This window comes from Schistocerca piceifrons, chromosome 2 (assembly GCF_021461385.2).
Source record: "Schistocerca piceifrons isolate TAMUIC-IGC-003096 chromosome 2, iqSchPice1.1, whole genome shotgun sequence".
Lineage (NCBI taxonomy): Eukaryota > Metazoa > Arthropoda > Insecta > Orthoptera > Acrididae > Schistocerca > Schistocerca piceifrons.
The window spans coordinates 231,319,854-231,343,674 of NC_060139.1; positions in this window are offsets into that span (position 1 = coordinate 231,319,854).

Genomic DNA, 23,821 nt, shown 5'->3' on the forward strand with positions numbered 1-23,821 from the left:
AGGTTGTTTACACGCGTCTCCCGATGAGTGTGATGTCCTTAGGTTAGTTAGGTTCAAGTACTTCTAAGTTCTATGGGACTGATGACCTTAGATGTTAAGTCCCATAGTGCTCAGAGCCATTTGAACCATTTTTTCGCGATAATTCTCGCACGTGTCAGCTCTTGCTTTCTTCGAAATTGTGCGAATGATATTTTTCCGATAGTCAGACGTTATATTGCCAGACTCATACATTGTACACGACAACGTGAATAGTCGTCTTGTAGCCACTTCCCCTAATGATTTTAGAAATTCTGATGGGGTGTTATCTATTCCTTCGGTCTTATTTGATCTTAAGTCCTCCAAAGCTCTCTTAAATTCGGATTCTAATACTGGCTCCCCTTCCTCTTCTAAATCGACTCCTGTTTCTTCTTCTATCACATCAGACAAATCTTCCACCTTATAGAGGCCTTCAATGTGTTCTTTCCACCTATCCGCTCTCTCTACATTTAGCAGTGGAATTCCGGTTGCACTCTTAATGTTACCAAACTTGCTTTTAATTTGACTGAAAGTTGTTTTGGCTCTCCTATATGCTGAGTCGGTCCTTCCGACTATTATTTCTTTTTCGGTTTCTTCACAATTTTCATGCAGCGATTTCATCTTAGTTTCCCTGCACTTCCTATTTATTTCATTCTTCTGCAACTTGTATTTCAGTATTCCTGGTTTTCCCTGAACATTTTTGTACTTCCGACTTTCATCGAGCAGCTGAACTATTTCTTCTGTTAGCCATGTTTTTTTTCGCAGTCACCTTCTTTGTACGTATGTTTTTGTTTTCAGCTTCTGCGATTGCCCTTTTTAGAATTGTCCATTCCTCTTCAACTGTATTGCCTACTGTACTATTCTTTATTGCTGTACCTACCGCCTTAAAGAACTTCAAGCATATCTCATTATTCCTTACTACTTCTGTATCCCACTTCTTTGCGTATTGATTCTTTCTGAATAATCTCTTAAACTTCAGCCTAGTCTTCATCACTACTACAGTGTGATCTGAGTCTATATCCGCTCCTGGGTATGCATTACAATCCAGAATCTGATTTCGGAATCTCTGTCTGTGAAACTTAACATCAGGGTCGATGGTCACGAAGTAGATGAAGTTAAGGAATTTTGCTAACTAGACAGCAAAAGAGAAGTCTACTAGTATTTTACATTAGCCTTAGTTTGAGGAAGAAATTTCTGAGAATATACGCTTGGAGCACATGAGCACAGTGAAATGTGGACTGTGGGAAAACCGGAACAGAAGAGAATCGAAGTATTTGAGAAGTGGTGTTACAGACGAATGTTGAAAATTAGATGGACTGATAAGACAAGGAATGAGGATGTTCTGCAGAGAATCGGAGAGGAAAGAAATATGTGGAAAATACTGTAAAGGAGAAGGGATAGGATGCTAAGACATCTGTTAAGACATCAGGGACTGACTTCCACGGCATTAAAGGGAGCTTTAGAGGGCATAAACTGTAGAGGAAGACAGAAACTGGAATATGTCTAGCAGATAATTGAGGACGTAAGTTGCAAGCACTATTCTGAGATGAATAGGTTGGCACAGGAGAGAAATTTGTGGCGAACCGCATCAAACCAGTCAGAAGACTGATGCCTCGTTAAAAAAAAAAAAAAAAAAAAAAATGCTTCAAGTCGCCGCTCCATAGCGTACTGCGAGTGGCCTGTTCCCAGCTAAAGACAGTGCTATTAAGATTACTGCAGCATGGCTTGCAGTTTAGGTGTAATTGTGTTTTACAACAAGCTCGCCAGTTGCAGAGCAGAGTGACTAAATAGGTAATAAAATCTACGTAAAAGAATTTCTCAAACGGTGTTGCAGCCAGCAGTACCGTCTGTGTCGTGACCAGGCTGCGTGTCGTGTACAGACGGGATCCAAACGTGGGAAGAGTATTGTCAGTTGAGCAAGCCATCTGGATCCTCTACTTTTTGCTAACCAGACCTCTATGACGTGTTCTCGCCATTAATTTGCATATAACTACACGTAACGACGAAATGTGGGCATCAGCGTTACTGGCAGGTAGAGGAAACAAGCCAACCGCGGGATGTCCCGTCCCTGTAATCACCAGATTACAGCCCGGCCAGCAAATTGCAGGACAATGAGTTCTCTGCGGTAGGTAGGGGGCCTGTTCTCATGCACGCCAGTCTGCATTCTTTGCGAGCTCGGATGGCTCTTTAAAAGTGCGCATTACATGCTGTGGACCTATTAGACTGACGACACATTTGACCATAAAAAAGCGAAAAAAATTCCTAATGACATCATTCCAATTAAATTGCGAAACTACCTGCTAAACTAGAAGGAAAACGCAACTTAATGGATGCAAGAACAGTTTTGGAACCTATTACACGTGGTAACTCCCGGTACACAGGTTCGTTACAAGGTCGGTGTCTCAGAAATACTCATTAGACAATTATAAGTCAACTGTACATGTGACAGTAGTCTGAAATGTAGTTTTTTTGTCATCTCTCGTAGGGGCCCACTATTGTTAGAACGATTCTTTAGATGTTGGAACGTTTAAATGAACGCTCTCCACACGTTATAGAACATGAACGAATAATGATAGTTAAATAAAACACATTTTATTAACATTTTTTAAAACGCAGTAAAAAGTATAAAATAATTTTCCTAGTCCATGCAGATTCCTAACTCCACACAAACAGTCTTGAAAATTTGTGCTTCTGAATTTTTAAAAGTTGTCAAAATGCTTGTAAAATGCAAAACGGAAAACCTGGGACGAATGAAATAGATAACTGCACGAATAGTTCACCTTAGTCACTAGCAACATTCTTCCACTTCAAATGACGTGAAACAATTGCGTAATTTTTCTCAAGGACTGATACTCTATGCACTCCTTTGTGTTATATACACATATCAAAAAAAGTTTTGCATCACTCCGATTCCCAGAACTCCTGAAGATAGACGTTGACTGTGGATATTCCCTTTGACTATTCAGAGATGTCACTAAACCCGCCTAAAGATGTAAACAATCATGGATGAGCAGCGCCTATTAGACAGAGGGGTCCGACAGTCAATCAGTTCCAGTCATTCCACCAGTAAGGAGGTACACGGTTCGTGTTGTCTGTATCTCAACCATGCCTAGACGGTCAATACCGCGGTTCGATCGCGTCCGCAGTTTTGCTTTGTGCCAGGAAGGGTTCTCAACAAGATAAGTGTCCAGGCGTCTCGGAGTGAACCAAAGCAGTGTTGTTCGGACATGGAGGAGATACAGAGAGACAGGAACTGTCGATGATATTCCTCGCTCAGGCCGCCCAAAGGTTACTACTGCAGTGGATGACTGCTGCCTACAGATTATGGCTCGGAGAAACCCTGACAGCAACGCCATCATGTTGAATAATGCTTTCCGTGCAGCCACAGGACGTCGTGTTACGACTGTGCGCCGCCATAGGCTGCATGATGCGCAGCTTCACTCCCGTCGTCCACGTCGAGGTCCATCTTTGCAACCACGATATTGGCGAGGCATTCGCCTCCATGGATGACAATTCGCGCCCCCATGGTGCACATCTTGTGAATGACTTCCTTCAGGATAACGACATAGCTCGACTAGAGTGGCCAGCATGTTCTCCAGACATGAACCCTATCGACAATGCCTGGGATAGATTGAAAAGGGCTGTTTATGGACAACGTGACCCACCAACCACCCTGAGGGATCTACGCCGAATCGCTGTCGAGGAGTGGTGCAATCTGGAGCAACAGTACCTTGATGAACTTGTGGATAATATGCCACGACGAATACAGCCATGCATCAGTGCAAGAGAACGTGCTACTGGGTATTAGAGGTACCGGTGTGTACAGTAATCTTGGCCACCACCTCTGAAGGTCTCGCTGGCCGGCCGAAGTGGCCGAGCGGTTCTAGGCGCTTCAGTCTGGAACTGCGTGACCGCTACGGTCGCAGGTTCGGATCCTGCCTCGGGCATGGATGTATGTGATGTCCTTAGGTTAGTTAGGTTTAAGTAGTTATAAGTTCTAGGGGACTGATGACCTCCGATGTTAAGTCCCATAGTGCTCAGAGCCATTTGAAGGTCTCGCTGTATGGTGGTACAACATGCAATGTGTAGTTTTCATGAGGAATAAAAAGGGGGGAAATGATGTTTATGTTGATCTCTATTCTAATTTTATGTACAGGTTCCGGAACTCTCGGAACCGAGGTGACGCAAAACTTTTTTTTGCAATGTGTATTTCAAGGGACCCATCCTTTTCATTTTAAATTTTAGAAGTATTGTCATAGCTACCCCAATGATGAAAAAAATTGGAAAACCAAAAAGGAGCTGTGCGACATAAACAAAAATTGATAGGGGTGTTTCTGCATCTCGGAAAGTCAGGAAATTGCCGCCGCGCCCAATTCTATCGCCACCTCAGAATTAGGTTAAGTCGAGATTAAGAAGACTTTGAGGCTATATTCGTGTATGAGGTAATTAATTTTGACTATAATTTGATTCGTGATATTGTGCATGTTTACAGGGTGGACGATATATACGAAAGAACAGTAACGATGCACCAGTACAAAGACATCGTCCACAATTTTTGCTGATTGTAATTGCGATTAATTGAGAAGTAAGTAATTTTAGCGAAGGTAGCGTTTTCCGTTGTAAGGGGGGCCTTTGTGCTTAGTTTGAAAGGCCCTCAGCGCATGAGTTTACCGCAGTGGCGCCTCAGAATCGGTTTTGGCCGTTGGAAGAAGCCTGTATCTGGCAACCTAACGTAGCTCAGCAGCCTGTCCATACTGTGCAAATGAGCACAGTTAAGATGGCAGAGTGCTCAGCACAGTCGGTCGTTTATCTCCAAGCCCGTGGTTTTAAATAACCCCAAGAGCTCTGCTTCGCTAGGAGCCGAGTTGTTCTGCCGTCAAGACGACTTTCCGTGGCTGGTATAGTCGGTCTGCAGCCCACGCGGTCCTGTCGTTTAGGCGCCATTTTGTGACGGTTTACTTGAGTGCTGCAGGCACCAACAGGTCGCTAAAGGATTGCCGGTTAGTCGGAGGAATGATTAATGACCTTGTTACTCGCTAGTTGCGACAGTCATATCATCCAGAATAAGGGTGGCAACTCGTAATTACCATCGCATTCTAAGTGCCGGCGCACCCATTCCGCCGCTAAACTAATCTGGCAACTTCTGCTGTCGTGTATCATTATTAGGCAGTATCTCTCTCGCTCGCCATCAATTACATACTGTACGACTGGGTAACTATGGTACACTTTTAGAACTTTTTGTAGTGTAATCTTATACAAATGTGTGCTATGACATTTAATAGGAGAGTATACATGAAATTTTATAATCTTTATCCCTTAATTGTGATGGCAACAAAGTTCTTATGTGTACTGAGGTATTCGGAATAAATGAATATCAACCGCCACAAAGTTACCCCCACTGAGGACGATATGGTGACATAAGCTCCAAGACAGGCAAAGTATAGTTAAATTCGTCTGTCACAAAAATGGACTAGCCTGATGTTTCTGTGTGACACACGGTTATAACTTTGTTAAAGATTTGCTGGGGCTGATGACTTTTATATGAATTGAAGGCGGAGAGGGGAAGAAAGAAAAGGGATCATTGCTGTCAGCTGCATCGGGACGTTACGCAGAATCAGCGGCGACGAGTGAAAAATGTGTACCGGACTGGGATTCGATCCAGGGATCCCCTGTTTACCACTCACGTGCGTTAACCACCGCGCCAGCGGAGACACGACATTAACGCAACTCCGCGGACTATCTCTGCACACCTCACGGCCGGTCCACACTCCCATCGAGCGCCATCTATCCGCAATCCCTGTCCATTTCCTCCATGTTTACTCTCTGAGATTCCCCCATGAGATCGGACGTATATGTGCATCCACACTGAAGAAGGTGGATCCACTGCCCATCTAGGCTAATCAGTTTATATGAATGTGCGGTGTCTGTTCTTTTGGACATGTCCGAAAGAACTGATGCCACGCTTTTATATAATTTATGACTTGTTTTATCGATACTCAGAAATCCAACTGTCACAAAGTTTTTCAATTTGGTGAAATTTATTTTTCTAATTTTCTTAAAATACAAATAGCTATAGGCCTATCCTCATTAAAAAAAATAAGAATGAAAAAATGTAAACCTTTTAATTAAGGTAATTAAACGAAACTTTTATGCACTTTTTTACAAATTTCTTCAGCCGAACCGTTTGAGGAGAAAACAGTTCACGACACTTATACTTAAAACAATATCTTTTAAGGAAGGTAATTAGTTCAAACTGTTACACACTTAATTACAAGTTCAGAGGTATGAGCAAGAACAGAGTAATAACACATTTAATACAGCATTCTGAGCGACCGTATGTTATATTTAGAAACATTTACATCTACGTACAAACTCTGCAAGCCACCGTACGGTGCGTGATGGAGTGTGCACTGTACCACTACTAGTGATTCTACTTTCTGTTCCACTCGCAAATAGAGCGAAGCAAAAACTACTATCTATATGCTTCTGTACGAGTCCTAATCTCTCTCTCATCTTATTTTCACGATCTTTACGTGAAATGTACAACGTTATAATGCGAAAAAAATTTGTCTTTTTTACTGAATAGTTCACAAATGTTTCTAATTTCGTTAAACAGAAATGTTTTCCACAATGATAACTTAACGTATCACAAAATCATGAGCCCCGGAGAATTAGTAGAATTCATTGAACTGTTAAGAATTACTCTAGATTTTAATTATTTTTCATTTAATAATAAAATGTACATACAGGAAGATGGACTTGCAATGAGGAATTCACTAGCTAATACTATAGCAGATATCTTCGTCAATTATGTTGAAATTCAATATTTCAAAAATAATCCAGAAATAACTAATAAAATTATATACTACAAAAGATATGTTGACGATACATTGCTATTATATAACGGTTCTAAGGAAGAAATTGATGCTTTCCATAACAACTTAAATAATTTACATCCAAAACTTGCATTTACAGTAAACACGAAAGTAACAATAGTATTAATTTCCTGGACTCACAATTGCAAACAAGAATGGAAAACATAATTTTTCTATTGATAGAAAACCCACATCAACCGGCGTAATAATAAATGCTACATCATGCCATCCATTAAGATTGATGCAATCCAGAAGGAAATTGATACATTAAAATGGATAGCAGTTGCTAACAATTATAATTCCCATCAGGTTGATCTGTTGTATCAAAAATTACAAGAAACAAATGATGCTGTTATAGATTCCAAGAAGAGATTTATAAAAATGACATACATGGGACCGATTCCAGATAAAATAAATAAATTATTTAAGAATACAAGCGTGACAATAGCATTTAAAACTAATAACCCCCTACAGATGAAACTGAAACACACAATTGGGGACTCAAATATATACCAAAATTCAGGCGTTAGAAAATAATATGTAATGACTGTGAGAAACAGTACATTGGCCAAACTGGCCATAACTTTGTAACACGTTTTAAAGAACTTACTACTGGTACTGCACGCACCAAATCAATATTTGGTCAACATCTTGATGGATACAATCATTCTGAGCGTTACATTTCTAACAATTTGAAAATATTACATACTGTGCCAAAAGGACCACTGCTAAATACTTTAGAAGAAATTGAAATCTTTTCACTTCACAAAAGTAATCCATTATCTGTTTTAAACGAACAACTTCAGTTCAAAGAAAAACATGTCTTTGAGCTTTTCGATGATCTGCTTTAGAATGTTTACTCTTCTGTCCTTATTTTTTTTTTTAAATTATTAAGACTTTTAGGAAATATTTTATCTTTACATTGTAATTTTATTTCACCAAACATTATTTTATGGCTGACTATCGGTTTTAGAATTTTTGCTTATATGCTTTTAGACCGCATATTGCTAATTCACATCATTTTATTTTTGACACTATGGCTCATTGTATTGTAATTTTAAATTCCTTCCATTTTAATTATTTTTATTTGTTTATAAGACTGGCAATGACTTAAGGAATAGCAATGCCTTTTAAAAATTGTCACATGTAATTTAAATACGAATAGACAATATTTCATACATATGGACAACTACTTCGTATCGTATTTGTGTAGCATGTAGTATACATGTCGGCTAAAGATTATTGCAGCTTACTCATTGAAAATCGTTTCAACAAAGACATTTTGCTGCTCAATAATACATCGTCTGACGTGACAGTCTTCGCCATTCCACTTTCGCAACAACTTCGTTAGAAAGAAGCCTGCTGCCACATCTTTGCACTGACGTTTGTCCTCACCATGGCAACCACTAGTTCGCCTATCGACTTTACAACAACTTCGGTGGAAAGAAGCTTGCTGCCTCATCTTTGAAACGGCGTCCAACTTCACCATGGGAACCAGTGGTTCCAAATGGTTCACTAACAGGCCTTGAAAGGGCAACCCATGCACTGCCAAACCGAAGTTCATTTATCCTACATATTTAAATATTTTTAACGCTTCTTAATTGACAATAGCTGTTTAATAAGCTAAGTTTAGTGTGTATTTGTTTTTAATTTTTGACATTGTTCTTTTAACTAAGAAATTTTAAATTGATATTCGACTTATAAGTCATTGGTTAGTAATGACATCATGCCGTCAGAAGTGGGCGGGGCCTCCATTATATATAGTAAGACGTGCACTGGTTTCTCCAGTAGTGATTCTCCAACAGAAAGAGGTTCCTACTCAATGGTAATTCATCGTTTTATAGCTTTATAACTTAACGTATTTTCTTTAATGTATGTAGCCCTCTAATTAAAACTTTGTATACAACTTGTAGGTCTGAAGATGACCGCAGTAGTGGTCGAAACCGGTCACGTTGATAAATAAATCGTGGTCAAGACTGTTTTTAGAAGTAAATATTTGTAAGACATTGATCACTGCCACTCCCATAATGTATTCAAAAGTAATTAAGTTATGACGGCTGCCCACCGCGACGTTGGATTCCGCCTGGTGGCGTTGCGGGCAAGTGACACGCTAACGAAACATGTAAGCGGAGCAGACACGGACGCAGGATCACTCTAGCTAAGATATGGGCTGCAACGGGGAAATCTACTGTGATATGCGACCACGCACAATTGCTTTGGAGCATAAAGTTCATCGTACATTGTTGAACGTGGAGCTCCGCAGTAGACGTTTTCACATGTTGACCCAACGGCATCGTCAATTAAGATTCTAGTGGGCACGAGACGGTCGGTGAATCACATCTTTGCTACACTAGATCGATGGTCGTCTCCACAAACGCCGTCATCGAGGTGAACGGCGGCTCGAAACGTACAGCGCACCACGGACGCAAGTTGGTGGGAGGAGTGTTATGCTATGGGAAACATTCTCTTGCGCTTGCATGGGACCAGTGGTAGTAATCGAAGACACGCTGACAGCTGCGAACCACTTGCATCGCTTTAAGAGTGAAGTCTTCGCCGACGGCGATGCAATCAAATGGTTCAAGTGACTCTGAGCACCATGGGACTTAACATCTGAGGTCATTAGTCCCCTAGAACTTAGAACTACTTAAACCTAACTAACCTAAGGACATCACACACATCCATGCCCGACGCAGCATTGGAGTCTGCGACCGTAGTGGTAGCGCAGTTCCAGACTGAAGCGCCTAGAACCGCTAGACCACAGCGGCCGGCTGTGATGCCATCCATCAGTTGTATAACTGACCGTATCTCGGAGCCAGAACCGTGCTACAGTGGTTTGAGCAGCATCATAGTGAGCTCAAAATTAGCTCCTGTTCTGGCATGATGACTGCACTCATTGTTTCGCTTGTTTATACCGTTTTTGTATACCCATGCCGGCCGTGGTGGCCGAGCGGTTCTAGGTGCTTCAGCCTGGAACCGCGCGACCGCTACGGTCGCAGGTTCGAATCATGCCTCGGGCATGGATGTGTGTGATGTCCTTAGGTTAGTTAGGTTTAAGTAGTTCTAAGTTCTAGGGGACTGATGACCTCAGATGTTAAGTCCCATAGTGCTCAGAGCCATTTTTGTACACCTATGACCATGGCATTTTTCTGTATGCACCTTACTGTTGACACAAATAATGGGGCAGCTATAATCTTCTGAAAAAGGGCACTGAATGCCTGGAACCAGTTAAGAAATTAAATTTCTTTTATGCGACTCGTTGCTGATTATTTCGACTTAGACAATTACAGTTGCTGAGGATGGTTAAATTATTAGTGTTCAATAATGTTAACACTAATCGTGTGTACATACCCTGTGAACTGACTCGATGCATATCATTCTGATAAAAGAATTGTTCAAATTATCTATTGAACATGCACGTAACTAGCTGTATCACTTCATCAGGGAAGCGCTCTCCCTCATAGAAGCTTTCGGTGTACCTTTTACGCCAAGATGTATAGTGACTGCTAAGATCACGCTATTTACTATTGGGCTCATTAGCGTTCAACCTGCGTTTCAGGAGAGTCACAGATAACCATGCGTAGAAGCAGAGATTGAAAATACCGCTTAAGTTACAAGGTTCTTTTTATTTTTCAGGTCTTATATTATGTAAGCCTCGTTGAGTTGTCGGCTTTTAGTTATCAGGTTTTAAATCGATCTTACTTTTAATGTGTCAAATGGTTCAAATGGCTCTGAACACTATGGGACGTAACTGCTGAGGTCATCAGTCCCCTAGAACTTAGAACTAGTTAAACCTAACTAACCTAAGGACATCACACACATCCATGCCCGAGGCAGGATTCGAACCTGCGACCGTAGTGGTCGCGCGGTTCCAGACTGTAGCGCCTAGAACCGCTCGGCCACCACGGCCGGCTTTAATGTGTCCCTTTAGTGCTATTGCTGATAGCTGTAGTAGATTTTGACAGTGTGGACTGTGAGGTGATGTGACATTCCATTTTGTTCAGTAACGAGATGCTTTTTAATAGAAGTGGCACATGTGTATGTTCTTTTAACTCATGACAGTGGTGCGTTATTTCACGCCGCCACTAAATTAAAAATTTGCGTGCCATTCGTGGATAGGGAAAAATTTTCATTATGTTTTACGAGTTGTGCATAAATATTACGTCGCTGGCTCCCAGTTACTTTTACTACAGCTCTGTGCTGCCCCTATTCAATATGTTGGTTTACCACTCATAATGTACTCTTAACGCTTGTCATATAACTTTCTATGTTAGGCTTTTTTTTTTTAATTTTGAATGTAAAAATCACTAATTCAAATTGCGAACGGCCGGGCTAGTTGGCCCAGTGTTGTTCTCCCGTCACCAGATGGCAGTACTGTTGCGAGTCTGATTTACCAGTCTGCTTCCCCCTGCGTGTGCGCTACTTCGTGCTCCACCCTCGCTGTTGGTACACCGCGTCCTGTGCTCAACCACCGCGGCGCTTGCGATCACAGCACGAGGTGTAAGTGTCCTGCTGTTCATTGCATATTTCTCTACCCAGGCAATCGTCCTTAGTTTCGTCTGGTGTCACTTTGCCATTGACTTAGGTTTTACCGCACCTAGCCCGACCACTGTTTTCTTAAATATTATACGGAACTTCTCTTTTGATTTTTTATGTATACTAATGCGTGTAAAAACAATTATTAGCCAAGGTCTCTTGTTTATTTTCAGTGTAACACCTGATGATTGGCATGTAAGAGCCAGAAACCGGTCAAAAAGCGTTTTAACTACAAAAAAATAAAAATACCCTTACAACTGAAGCGGTATTTTCAACCTCTGCTAAAGTGTTCCTTTGCGGATGTTCCTCTGGCAGGATTGTTTGCATTCCTAGAAGTGTGTGAGCAGTCTGTAATGAGTTGGAACCTATAACCAGATTCCAGTAGGGGCTATGTGCCACCTCTGATAGCCTCCCCCCCTCCCCCCCCCCCCACCCACCGTCCTTCCGTATCCCTACTATAGTGGCAAGACAACCTGCCGTTGCGTTAGTCCCCGTGACCTTGCCGGAGCCGGTCTTGGCAGCAGCTTCGCCGGTCCAGCAGTGACCCGCCCCTGGTCCCGTTGCCTCAGCTGAACTGTCCTCACTGACCTACAGAAAGACCCGCCTGCTGATCGGACAGCTTCAAGTGGCATGCGGCGGCAGTCGTATTACAACTGAACACTCGAAGGGCTACCTAAAGATTCATTTACACTGAAATCTCAATAGTACGTCGTGTAAAATATCGGATGGTTCGCACTGTCGCAACTTCCGCATTTCATTAACCGGTACTGAATGGTAAATCCGACGCAATGACGGAAGGAGTGCTTTACCCGGGCTTCGGTCTTGGCATGTTTAATGTTGAAAGAGGTTGATTTGGGGGCGAGGGAAGGGACCAAATCCTGAGGTCATCGGTTCCTTTGAATTAGGGAAGGATGGGGATGAAAGCTGCCCTTTCAAAGGAACCATCCAGGCATTTACCTAAAGCGATTTAGGGAAATCACGGAAAACCTAAATAAGGATGGCCGGACGCGGGTTTGAACCGTCGTCCTCCCGGATGCGAGTCCAGTGCGCCAACCACTGCGCCATCGCGGTCGGTAATGTTGTAAGAGCACTCGACATCTCTAAAAAGGGCAATAACAGAAATTGAAGGAGAAAATGTAGGTGCAAAGAAGAAGACTGGGAAGAAACCTAGGGTAGCAGAAGACATGTATCAACAGATCGACGAAAGGAAGTGCAAAAACGATAAGAAAAGACAGAAATGCAGCAACGTGAGTCACTGAGGAATGAAATAAATGGAATGTGAGTGGAAGCTATGGCGAAATGGCTGAAAAAAAAAGAAAAAGTGAAGAAATCGTAAAAGAAATGGTCATCGGTAGAACAGATTCAGTATATGGAAAAGTCAAGATAACCTTCTCGGAAACTAAAAGCAAAGACGTCATCATAATCACTCCTGGAGAAATTCCGCTGTTAAACGTAGAGGTGAGGCCGGATTGTTCGAAAGACGTCTTACAGGAAGAAAAAGGTGTCGATCTGGAAGACTTAGGCAATGCTCTATTACCGCCAGGGTTTAACAGAGCTTTCTAAGATTTGCCACCAATGGAGGCACATGGCATGGATAAGATTTCTTCGGAATTTCGGAAATCACTGGGGGAAGTGGCAACCAAAAGACTATTCAAGTTGGTGTGTAGGATCTTTGGTACCGAAGACATACCAACAGACTTTGGAAAAATCATCCACACAATCCCGCATACAGCAAGACGATATAAATGCGAGGATTATCGCACAATCATTAACAGATCATGCATTCAACTTGATAAAAAGAATAAAATCTAGAAGAACAGAAAAGAAAATTGAGGATCTGATAGATGGCGACCAGCTTGGGTTTAGGAAAGCAAAAGGCACCAGAGAGACAGTTTGACCTTCCGTTTGATAACGACATCGAGACTTACAGTATTCAAAACATGTTCACAGGATTCGTCTACCTAGAAAAAATGTTCGACAATGTAAAATTATGCGAGATGTACGAAATTCTAGGGAAAATACGTGTAAAGTGTAGGGGAAGACAAGTAATATGCTAACTGAATTTTCCGTCGGCAATAAATGAAAACATCACAAAAGTTAAATTGTTAAAAAGGAAAAAAGCTATGTGGCAGTAATTTTGATACGCTCTAGTGGCGATATTTTAGATAATGCCGTAAATAATAAACAGCTTTCGGAGTACACAGAATAATATAAAAATTACAAACACGTAGCTAAAGAAGCCCAATGAATGAAAATAGAATGCAGCAAATAATCAGCGCTCTCTGTTGGTGCTAAAGTCAGAACGCTGCTTAGGCGAGAAATGGTGAGAGGACCGTAAGCGCCAGAGGGCCCTTCGTAACCTGCGGCACGCCGTTCCGAGAAGAGAATAACAAAACACCGTACCAGTGCATGGACAAGATTATCTAGTTAATGAAGTATATCAAATAAACAGAGAAAGGACAAAAAAAAAAAACACTAGAGTTTCGCTTATTGTACCACCTGAACCTGCAGTCATTCGAAGCACTCCGAGAATTTTAGGTAATTACACAGCATACAGCGATTACCAACGCATGATATGCAATTTTCATTTCGAAATTCATTAGTCCACGCCTTTAGTTGCGCTGCCTCCGACACCAGTCTTGGAGAATTACATACTGCGGCTTTGGCATGTATTTAGTGAGCTCAGATGTTGGTTTAAAGTTTGTCATTTCTTGTCGTTAAAAAATTGCAGCTCCAGAATTGGTCAAATAATTTCCCAGCGGGGAACGTTTGAAGAAAACGTGTTGTGAAAAAAATGAGAATTACCCTCGAAGGTTTCCTCACGGTTTCCGTAAATACTTAACAAAAATGCCTGAACGTGTGAGAGTTAGGTTGCGAGGTACCGCTATAATATTGAACAGGACAGGGACTTTTGAAATGTATTGTGCTGCCCGAGAAATATTTTGCCCTTTGTTGGCAGCATTTACAATGTCCTTGTCAGTCACTCAAGTGATTCGTTGAATCACATCTCACGGTTTCCTTTCTTTTGCTACTATGTTTATCTACCAAAATCAGTTCAATACAAGAAAAAAGATCATTCATACTAGAATAAATCGTAATGAAGGAATTATTTTCGACACTTTGCGATGTTAGGGAAGATTTATACATGAACCGTAAAATTAAGAATGATTCTTACGAGACGTTGCTCACTGAATACAGAGAGCGGTGCAATACAGAAAGAAAGAAAGATCTGTTTTGTTTTCTTAAGAAAAATTCTTTAATGAAAACCAAATGAGCAGCCATTTCCAGTTCTGTATCGTATGTTGGACCAACAACACGTAAAAAATCTGTTATTCATTTATCTCGTTCAAGTTCGTTTTCTTTTTCAATACGTTCACGGGAATAACCTTTTGACACTCCTTACACCAATTTTTCATCTATCCTTCTTTTCTTCTGCTTGAAAGAAAGTAGGGCAATTCACACAGTAATAGCGTCTTGATCGTCCAAAATTTCGAACCAGACTAAAAACTGCACATTTGTACTGAGAATTCTGGGGGGAACTTCAATAACATTGCACAATATTATTCTACAGTAATGTTGACTGTCTAGGAACCCCCTCAGAAGCTGAAAGCTGGTTCGTGGCCAAGTAAATAATATTTTGCAGAACATCAGGAAAGGGTCTCCTATTTAATAGTGTTGTCACGTTTTGTCAAGCACCGGTGAAACCCCCAGTTTCATGGTATTGTTGTTTTGAAGATCTGCTGAACATCTTTACAAAAGAACATAGGTACATGTAGATATCCTTGTTGCAAGTACTAATCATACAGGGAAATACTCACATCTTGTACTAACATTACTTACCAGAGACCTTGCTTTACTAAATTGAATTGTCTATCAGTCTTTAGCTGAAATTCGTGCACGTCTTTTACGCTTTTATGATGATATATGACGTTATCAGCCCGTTATTAGTTGAAATGTAACCCCTCAGTTTAGTCTAATGGGCCGAACACTACGAGAAAACTGTCACCGAACACAGGTGAACCAATGAGTAGACCAGTAGCACTCTTTTGTTTTGGTCATTGGTTCGCTGCGGCTCTCCACTGATTCCTATCTTGGTCAACTTCCTCTTCTCAGAATAGCACTTGCACTCTAATCCAAAATTAATACTTGGATGTATTTCAATATCTGTGTTCCCCTACCGTTTTTACCCTCTACTGTGCTTTCTCATATCGTGGAAGCTAATCCGTGAAATCTTAGCACATGGCTTATCTTTCTGTCCCTTCTTCTTGTCAATGTTTCCCACATGTTCCTTTCTTCGCCTCATTTCTTATCTTATCAGGCCACATCATTTTCAATACCGTTCTGTAGCATGACATCTCAAATGCCTCGATTCTCTTTGATCCGTTATTTCCACAGTCCTTGATTTACTACCACGCAATGTTATGCTCCAAAAGTTCATTCTTTAGAAATTCCTTACTCAGATTGAAGCCGATGTTGGTTAGTAGTAGACTTCTTTTGGCCAATAGCGCCCTCTTTGCCTGTGTGAGTCTGCTCATGATATCCTCCTTTCTGCGTCCACCTTGAGTTGTTTCCAAAGTAGGAAAATTCTTTACCTTCACCTAATTCGTGGCCCCCAATCTTGATGTTAACTTTATCGCTTAGTTCATGTCTGCTACTCCCCATTACATTAATCTTTCTTCGGCATACTTTCACTGCGTATTCTACAATCATTAGACAGTTTGTTCCAGATCCTGTAATTCTTCTTCAGTTGAGGATAGCAACATCATCAGCGAATCTTTCACCTTGAATTTTAATTCCACTGTTGAAACTTTTTTTATTTCCGTCCTTATTTCCACGATTATGGCGTGAAGATTAGGCGCGAAAGACTACATTCCAGTATGAGCCCCTTTTCAACCCTAGCACTTCGTTCTTAGTCTTCCACTCTAATTTTTCCCTCTTGTTTCTTGTACATACTGTAAATTACCCGTCTTTCCCTATTAATACTCTTACTTCTCTCAGAATTTTGAACATATTGCCTCATTTTGCAGGTTTTTATGGTTCCGTACTTCAACCGGTAAAAACGGAACCCTTAAGGAAATACTTTGTTGTTTGTCTGCCTGTTCGTCTCTGCCTGTTCGTCTTTGTCTGCTCGTCAAGACCCTTTTTTTTCAGAAGCAGTTAGACGTATCAAGTTGAAATTTTTGTCAAAATCTACGTTCCATTAAGCTTTTCAGTCAATATGGTCATATGTCATATATTTAGATACTCGCAAACTGTCTTGACAACGTATCTCTACTTAGATGTCGGGACTGGCGATACAGCGGTAAAGTGCGTAACTGGAAAGTGAGATGTCGAGGTATCTAAAGTCCGTCAGACCATGGATGTTTCTTCGTTTTAACGTAGCTTTCGCCTCTCGACGATGTGAAGAGTCGCGAGAAACAATACGTCTTTCGGATTTCACATTAAACTGTAGGTTCCCGTTCTCCGATTGGATAACTGGGTTAGGTTAGCGACACGCAAGTCCCCGAAATGGCATCCAATAGAAATACCGGCAGCACGCCATTGAGCCTCACGAAATTAATACTATTGCTGTTTAAATGCGTGATTAAGTTTGTATCGAACCACTCGACTATGGATCTCAAAGGCAAGGCTTAAGCCATTAATGCGTGTACGGAGTTGTGCATTCTTATCCGTCGGTATGAATGAAACGACTAAAATTGCTGGACTTGATAGTATGGCCGATCAAATCTAGAACCTGTAACACCCTATGTTTTCTAATAACACCCTTTCTGTAACTTAATACTTCTTGGGAGGAAAATTTGTACGGTAATCGGTTCTCACCACTAGTACACATTGAAGTGTGTGCTCACAGAGAATGAATGTTGGTTGCAGTTAGGGCGTGTGTGTGGAATATATGTATCGTTATCTGTTTCATACTTAACTGTCGTTTCTTGAGACCTCTCGTAATGGTGGGAGCTACGAGTAGCTCAGTTACAAAGGAGGCGGTGTCTGGTGGGGAAAGCAGTAAAGTAAACAGACGCTGCAACTCCAGAGAATGGCGAAGCTAGATCGGAACATTTATTAAATCGCAAAATAACTTTGTCACAGTTGACGCATTAATGAACTGACAAATGCACTGTGTAAGAGGGCTGAAGCGTTGCTCAATTTCGCTCAGTTTGAAGTTGATAGTTGCCAACTGTCTGACCTCTAGAGAAGAGGCGTATTCGGGGAAAACTCGCACAGCCATTGCATTTTTGCGGTAAAGTGTGGCACACTACAACGCTTCGTCAATCCCAAGTTTGAGTGGGTAGCACATGAGCTGAGTAGTTCGTTCGGTGTATTAGAACAGACAGGTCGCGCCTGAAGTAGAAGAGTAAAATTTTATTGCTACGGAAAAAGTGGCATCTTCGGTAGAGAGAATTTTTGTTACATTGTTTTCTAGGACAGTTACGAGAAAAAGGCAACAGTTCGAAGTAGGATCAGCATTATTTTATCGCTCACGGTGTTGCAAGTGAAGCACGTAATATGCGGTGTCCTACTCGTACTTGTCCGGCTATCTGTATAATCGCTTCCGTATAACTGCGGCCAGTGTCCAAGAGCAGCTCCAAAGAAGGAAGTACCAAAGATTAGGATCCCGCATCCAGTCGACGAGTTGGTCATTAGAGATGTAGCACATGCTCCCACAGGAAGAAAGCAAGGAAGATTAAGGTTTAACGTTTCGTCGACGCTCAGACTAACTGAGATGGGAAGAAAAGCGTCTACGTCAGATTCACGGGAACTCTTCTGGCGTTCAGCTTAATTGATTCAGGAAAATTATGAAGAGCGTAAATCTGACTAGTTAGATGGGCGTTTAAACGCCGCCTCGTTAGAACGTAAGTCCAATCACGTAAGTCCAGTCTGAGATTCTTAGACTGCACACCACTTCGCTCTCATTAGGAACAGACATACTGCTTAAGTCACTGCAGTTCCTCTTATATAAGTCTCACAAACTACAGATTTATACTTTACTCGGGGAATTTTCTTTTTTCACGAAAGTGTTCTTATGTGGAAATTTATTAAATCGTAAAATAACTTTGTCGCAGTTGAAGCATTATTGAGGTGACGAATGCACTGTGTAAGAGGGCTGAAGCGTTGCTCAATTTCGCCCAGTCTGAGGTTGGTACTTGCCAATTGTCTGAACTCTAGAGAAGAGGCGTATTCAGGAAAAACTGGCACAACCATTGCATTTTTGCGGTAAAGTGTGACACTACAATGCTTCGTCAATCCCAAGTTTGAGTGGGCAGCACCTGAGCTGAGTAGTTTGTTCGGTGGATTAGAACAGACAGGTCGCGCCTGAAGTAGAAGAGTAAGATTTTGTTTGGTAGGGGAAAAGTGACATCTCCGGTAGAGACAATTTTTGTTACATTGTTTTCTAGGACAGCTACGAGAAAAAGGCAACAGTTAGAAGTAGGATCAGCATTATTTTATCGCCCACGGTGCTGCAAGTGAAGCACGTAATATGCGGTGTCCTACTCGTACTTGTCCGGCTATCCGTATAATCGTTTTTTCTCACTTCTGTTTAGCAGAGGTAACAGGAAAAGCTCCGCCGGCGGGCGCCGTGCTACCGCACGAGCCAGCGAGGAAGGCGCGTGTACACCGCCGTGTTATACGACACCGCCGCGGGCGCTCCTCGCTTCCGTATAACTGCAGCCAGCATCCAAGAGCAGCTCGAGAGGAGGAAGTACCAAAGATTAGGATCCCGCATCCCGTCGATGAGCTGGGCGTTAGAGACGTAGCACAGGCTCCTACTGAAAGGAAGGAAAGAAGGAAGATTTAGATTTAAAGTTTGGTCCAGAACTAAGATGGGAAGAAAAGCGTCTACGTAAGCTTCACGGGAACCCTTCTGGCGTTCAGGTTAATCGATTTAGGAAAATCATGGGAAACTTAAAACTGACTAGTTAAATGGGCGTTAAAACACCGACTAATTAGAACGTAAGTCCAATCACGTAAGTCCAGTCTGGGAATCTTAGACTGCACACTATTTCGCTCTTATTAGGTTTAAGCAGTTCTACGTCCAGGGGACTGATGACTTCAGATGTTCAGTCCCATAGTGCTTAGGTCACTGTATGGTGGAGGGTGCCTGATACCACTAGTTGTCACGTCCGTTCCTGTTCTACCCGTAAACAGAGCAAGGGGGAAAAAACTGTATGTGTCTGTACGAGCCCTAATTTTGCCTATCTTCGTGGCCCTTACGCGAAAAGTAAGCTGCCGGATTTAGTATTGTTCTGCAGTCAGCTTCAAATGTCTGTTCTGTAAATTTTCTCTATAGTCCGAACAGTCCGACTCTACCAGCACAAACTTTAGAACTTCAACTCTCATAGGAAAATGTTAGGTAGCAAGTATTTAAACATCACAAGTATAAAATTTAAAAAAAGGGGGTAAACAATACAAGGAGAGTGGGGAGGAAAATTTACGTTCAAGTTCAGAAGCTAATTGATTCCCAGAGGCCACAACCTTTACAAACTGACAATTTATTACAATTAAATATTTACAACAAATATTATAATTAAACATTTGCAACAAATAATCAAAATATTCTACAATTCAAACCAGTATTGACATTAATCACAAACAGGTGCCAAACCCCTAAACCCGATGCCAACAGCGGCCGCTGCGCGGGCAGGTAACATTAGAAAAACCGTAAAACAGCCATTAGTCTAACACAGAAACAAGATACCACTCAAACTCTTGCATATTCAAAAAAATTACAAAACATCAGTTACGTAAAAGAAGTTAGCGATGAGGAACATCACGACTTTTTTATCATTTTACCATCTGACTCATAAATTAAAAAATTGTTAAACTACCTTGGCCAGTGTTTATTAAAACAACAAAAGAAATTAAATAAAATAAAGTCCTAAAGGGACAACTTCACTATTAAAGATGAACACACAGTAAAATTTCGCTTAAAAGCTTAAGTACTGAGTAAAGGATCCAAAATTTCATAGCTGAGCATTACAGTGTTTCTGCTTCATGGCAGTTTACAAGAACAAAGACAACACCTTCTTAAGAAATGCACTGAAGTTACAAACTCAGTTCTCACCATTTAATCAACCGGCGCTACAGGCGCCATTGGAAGTTGCTAATAAACGGGCACCACCTATTTCTTCCCGTGAGATTGCAAGAGCGGATGCTCACCATAAAATCCAATTACATAATAACTTCTTCGTTTTGGTTCCCACATAGCATTCTGTCCACCGCGAAACCAGGTGCAAATTTCAGACAGGGGATCAGCACCTCCTTCCGCGCCGCGACGAAGTTGTGGTTCCGACAGCACAGAACAACACTTAACCAAGCCACACCCAGCGGGCTGAAATCTAGTGTTTACTTACACGCTCCGCCCAAGCTCTGCTTCGAGCCAAGCCACAACTCTGCTTTTCTGCGAAAGTGAGCTGACAGTCAAAGGGCTGCCTATCGGAACATTTCCCGCAACTTCACAAATGCGAGCCCGAAACCAGCTTCCACGAGACTACCCCTTCTATCACTCTTTAAGGCTTTGCGCAGCAGGTAGCGGAGAGTCAGAACCTGCGCGGCAGCGGTAACCTCTCTGATATCGATAGAGACCGTCTCGTAGTGTTCCACGGAGAAAACGTCGTCTATCTTCCATGGATTCCCACTTGAGTTCACGAAACATCTCCGTAACACACGCGTGTTGTTCGAACCTACCGGTATCCAATCTAGCAGTCCGCCTTTAATCGGACTTGTGGGAATCTCAGTCACTGGACCAACTCTCAAGAATGTGTCATACTAACGTTCTATATGCGGTCTCCCTTATAGATGAATCACACTTCCCTAAAGTACTCCCAGTAATCCGAAGTTGAACATTCGCCTTTCTTACTTCCGTACTTACTTTCCATTCATGTCGCTTTGCAACGTTCGTTACGCCTAGACATTTAACCGACGTGACGGTTTCAAGCAGCACACTATACTGTATTCCAACATTACGGGATTGTTTTTCCTACTCATCTGCGTTAACTTACAATCTTCTACATACAGAGCAAGCTGCACTTTCATCACACCAACTAGAAAATTTGTCTAAGTCATCTTGCATCCTCCTACAGTCACTCAACGACAGCATCCCCAGGTACACTACAGCATCAGCGGCAAATAGTTGCAGATTAGTGCCTACCCTTGTCCGTCACATCATTTATGTATACACAGAGAAGAAGAGCGCTCCTGCCACACTTCCCAGGGACACCCCTGACGATACCCCTGTCTCTGATGAGCATCCGCCGTCGAGGACAACGTACAGGATTCTATCAGTTAAATAATCTCTGAGCAACTCACATATATGGGAACCTATTCCGTATCCGCGTACTTTCGTTGACAGTCTTCAGTGTGGCACCGTGTCAAACGCTTTCTCGACATCTAGTAATATGGAATCTGCCTGTTGCTCTCCATCCATGGAAAAAAAAGAGTTGTAAAGGAAGTAATCATACGTAAAGTTTGCTAATATGGTGGCTAGACACTTAATACTATCAGCTATTTTATTTCCTGTTTTGGTTTTCTCAGTTCACAGTTATTATTATTATGAGATGACCTATAACATAACTGTACTTCCAGATTCCACACATATAACGCAGCTATATGTACACTCCTGGAAATGGAAAAAAGAACACATTGACACCGGTGTGTCAGACCCACCATACTTGCTCCGGACACTGCGAGAGGGCTGTACAAGCAATGATCACACGCACGGCACAGCGGACACACCAGGAACCGCGGTGTTGGCCGTCGAATGGCGCTAGCTGTGCAGCATTTGTGCACCGCCGCCGTCAGTGTCAGCCAGTTTGCTGTGGCATACGGAGCTCCATCGCAGTCTTTAACACTGGTAGCATGCCGCGACAGCGTGGACGTGAACCGTATGTGCAGTTGACGGACTTTGAGCGAGGGCGTATAGTGGGCATTCGGGAGGCCGGGTGGACGTACCGCCGAATTGCTCAACACGTGGGGCGTGAGGTCTCCACAGTACATCGATGTTGTCGCCGGTGGTCCGCGGAAGGTGCACGTGCCCGTCGACCTGGGACCGGACTGCAGCGACGCACGGATGCACGCCAAGACCGTAGGATCCTACGCAGTGCCGTAGGGGACCGCACCGCCACTTCCCACCAAATTAGGGACACTGTTGCTCCTGGGGTATCGGCGAGGACCATTCACAACCGTCTCCATGAAGCGGGGCTACGGTCCCGCACACCGTTAGGCCGTCTTCCGCTCACGCCCCAACATCGTGCAGCCCGCCTCCAGTGGTGTCGCGACAGGCGTGAATGGAGGGACGAATGGAGACGTGTCGTCTTCAGCGATGAGAGTCGCTTCTGCCTTGGTGCCAATGATGGTCGCATGCGTGTTTGGCGCCGTGCAATTGAGCGCCACAATCAGGACTGCATACGACCGAGGCACACAGGGCCAACACCCGGCATCATGGTGTGGGGAGCGATCTCCTACACTGGCCGTACACCACTGGTGATCGTCGAGGGGACACTGAATAGTGCACGGTACATCCAAACCGTCATCGAACCCATCGTTCTACCATTCCTAGACCGGCAAGGGAACTTGCTGTTCCAACAGGACAATGCACGTCCGCATGTATCCCGTGCCACCCAACGTGCTCTAGAAGGTGTAAGTCAACTACCCTGGCCAGCAAGATCTCCGGATCTGTCCCCCATTGAGCATGTTTGGGACTGGATGAAGCGTCGTCTCACGCGGTCTGCACGTCCAGCACGAACGCTGGTCCAACTGAGGCGCCAGGTGGAAATGGCATGGCAAGCCGTTCCACAGGACTACATCCAGCATCTCTACGATCGTCTCCATGGGAGAATAGCAGCCTGCATTGCTGCGAAAGGTGGATATACACTGTACTAGTGCCGACATTGTGCATGCTCTGTTGCCTGTGTCTATGTGCCTGTGGTTCTGTCAGTGTGATCATGTGTTGTATCTGACCCCAGGAATGGGACAATGAATTCACGGTGTTCTTATTTCAATTTCCAGGAGTGTACATTTCTGCGAATGTCTTTTTATTTGTCTAATATCGTTTATTGTATCAATCGATCCTCTGTGATGAATGTAATTTTATTGCATTATTGTTTTCCTACGTAAATTGCATCATTAAAAATGTATACTAATTACTTTAAGAATTATAGTTATGAAAGAGTGTGTAATCTCAGTTGTCAAAATGAGTACGGTACAACTAATTTTCGGCTGAAATCGTTTGACTGGTTGTGGTTGCAGACTAATTTGATGCATACCGCGAAGTCTAGGTTAGGTTGGAGGTGATGTGCCAAATAAAGATTGTGTGACAGATTGATCTTCAGCGTGGCATATTCTTTACGATCGTGGCATATTTAATCGAACGATTTCGGCCGACAACCCTTCGTAAGCAAAGC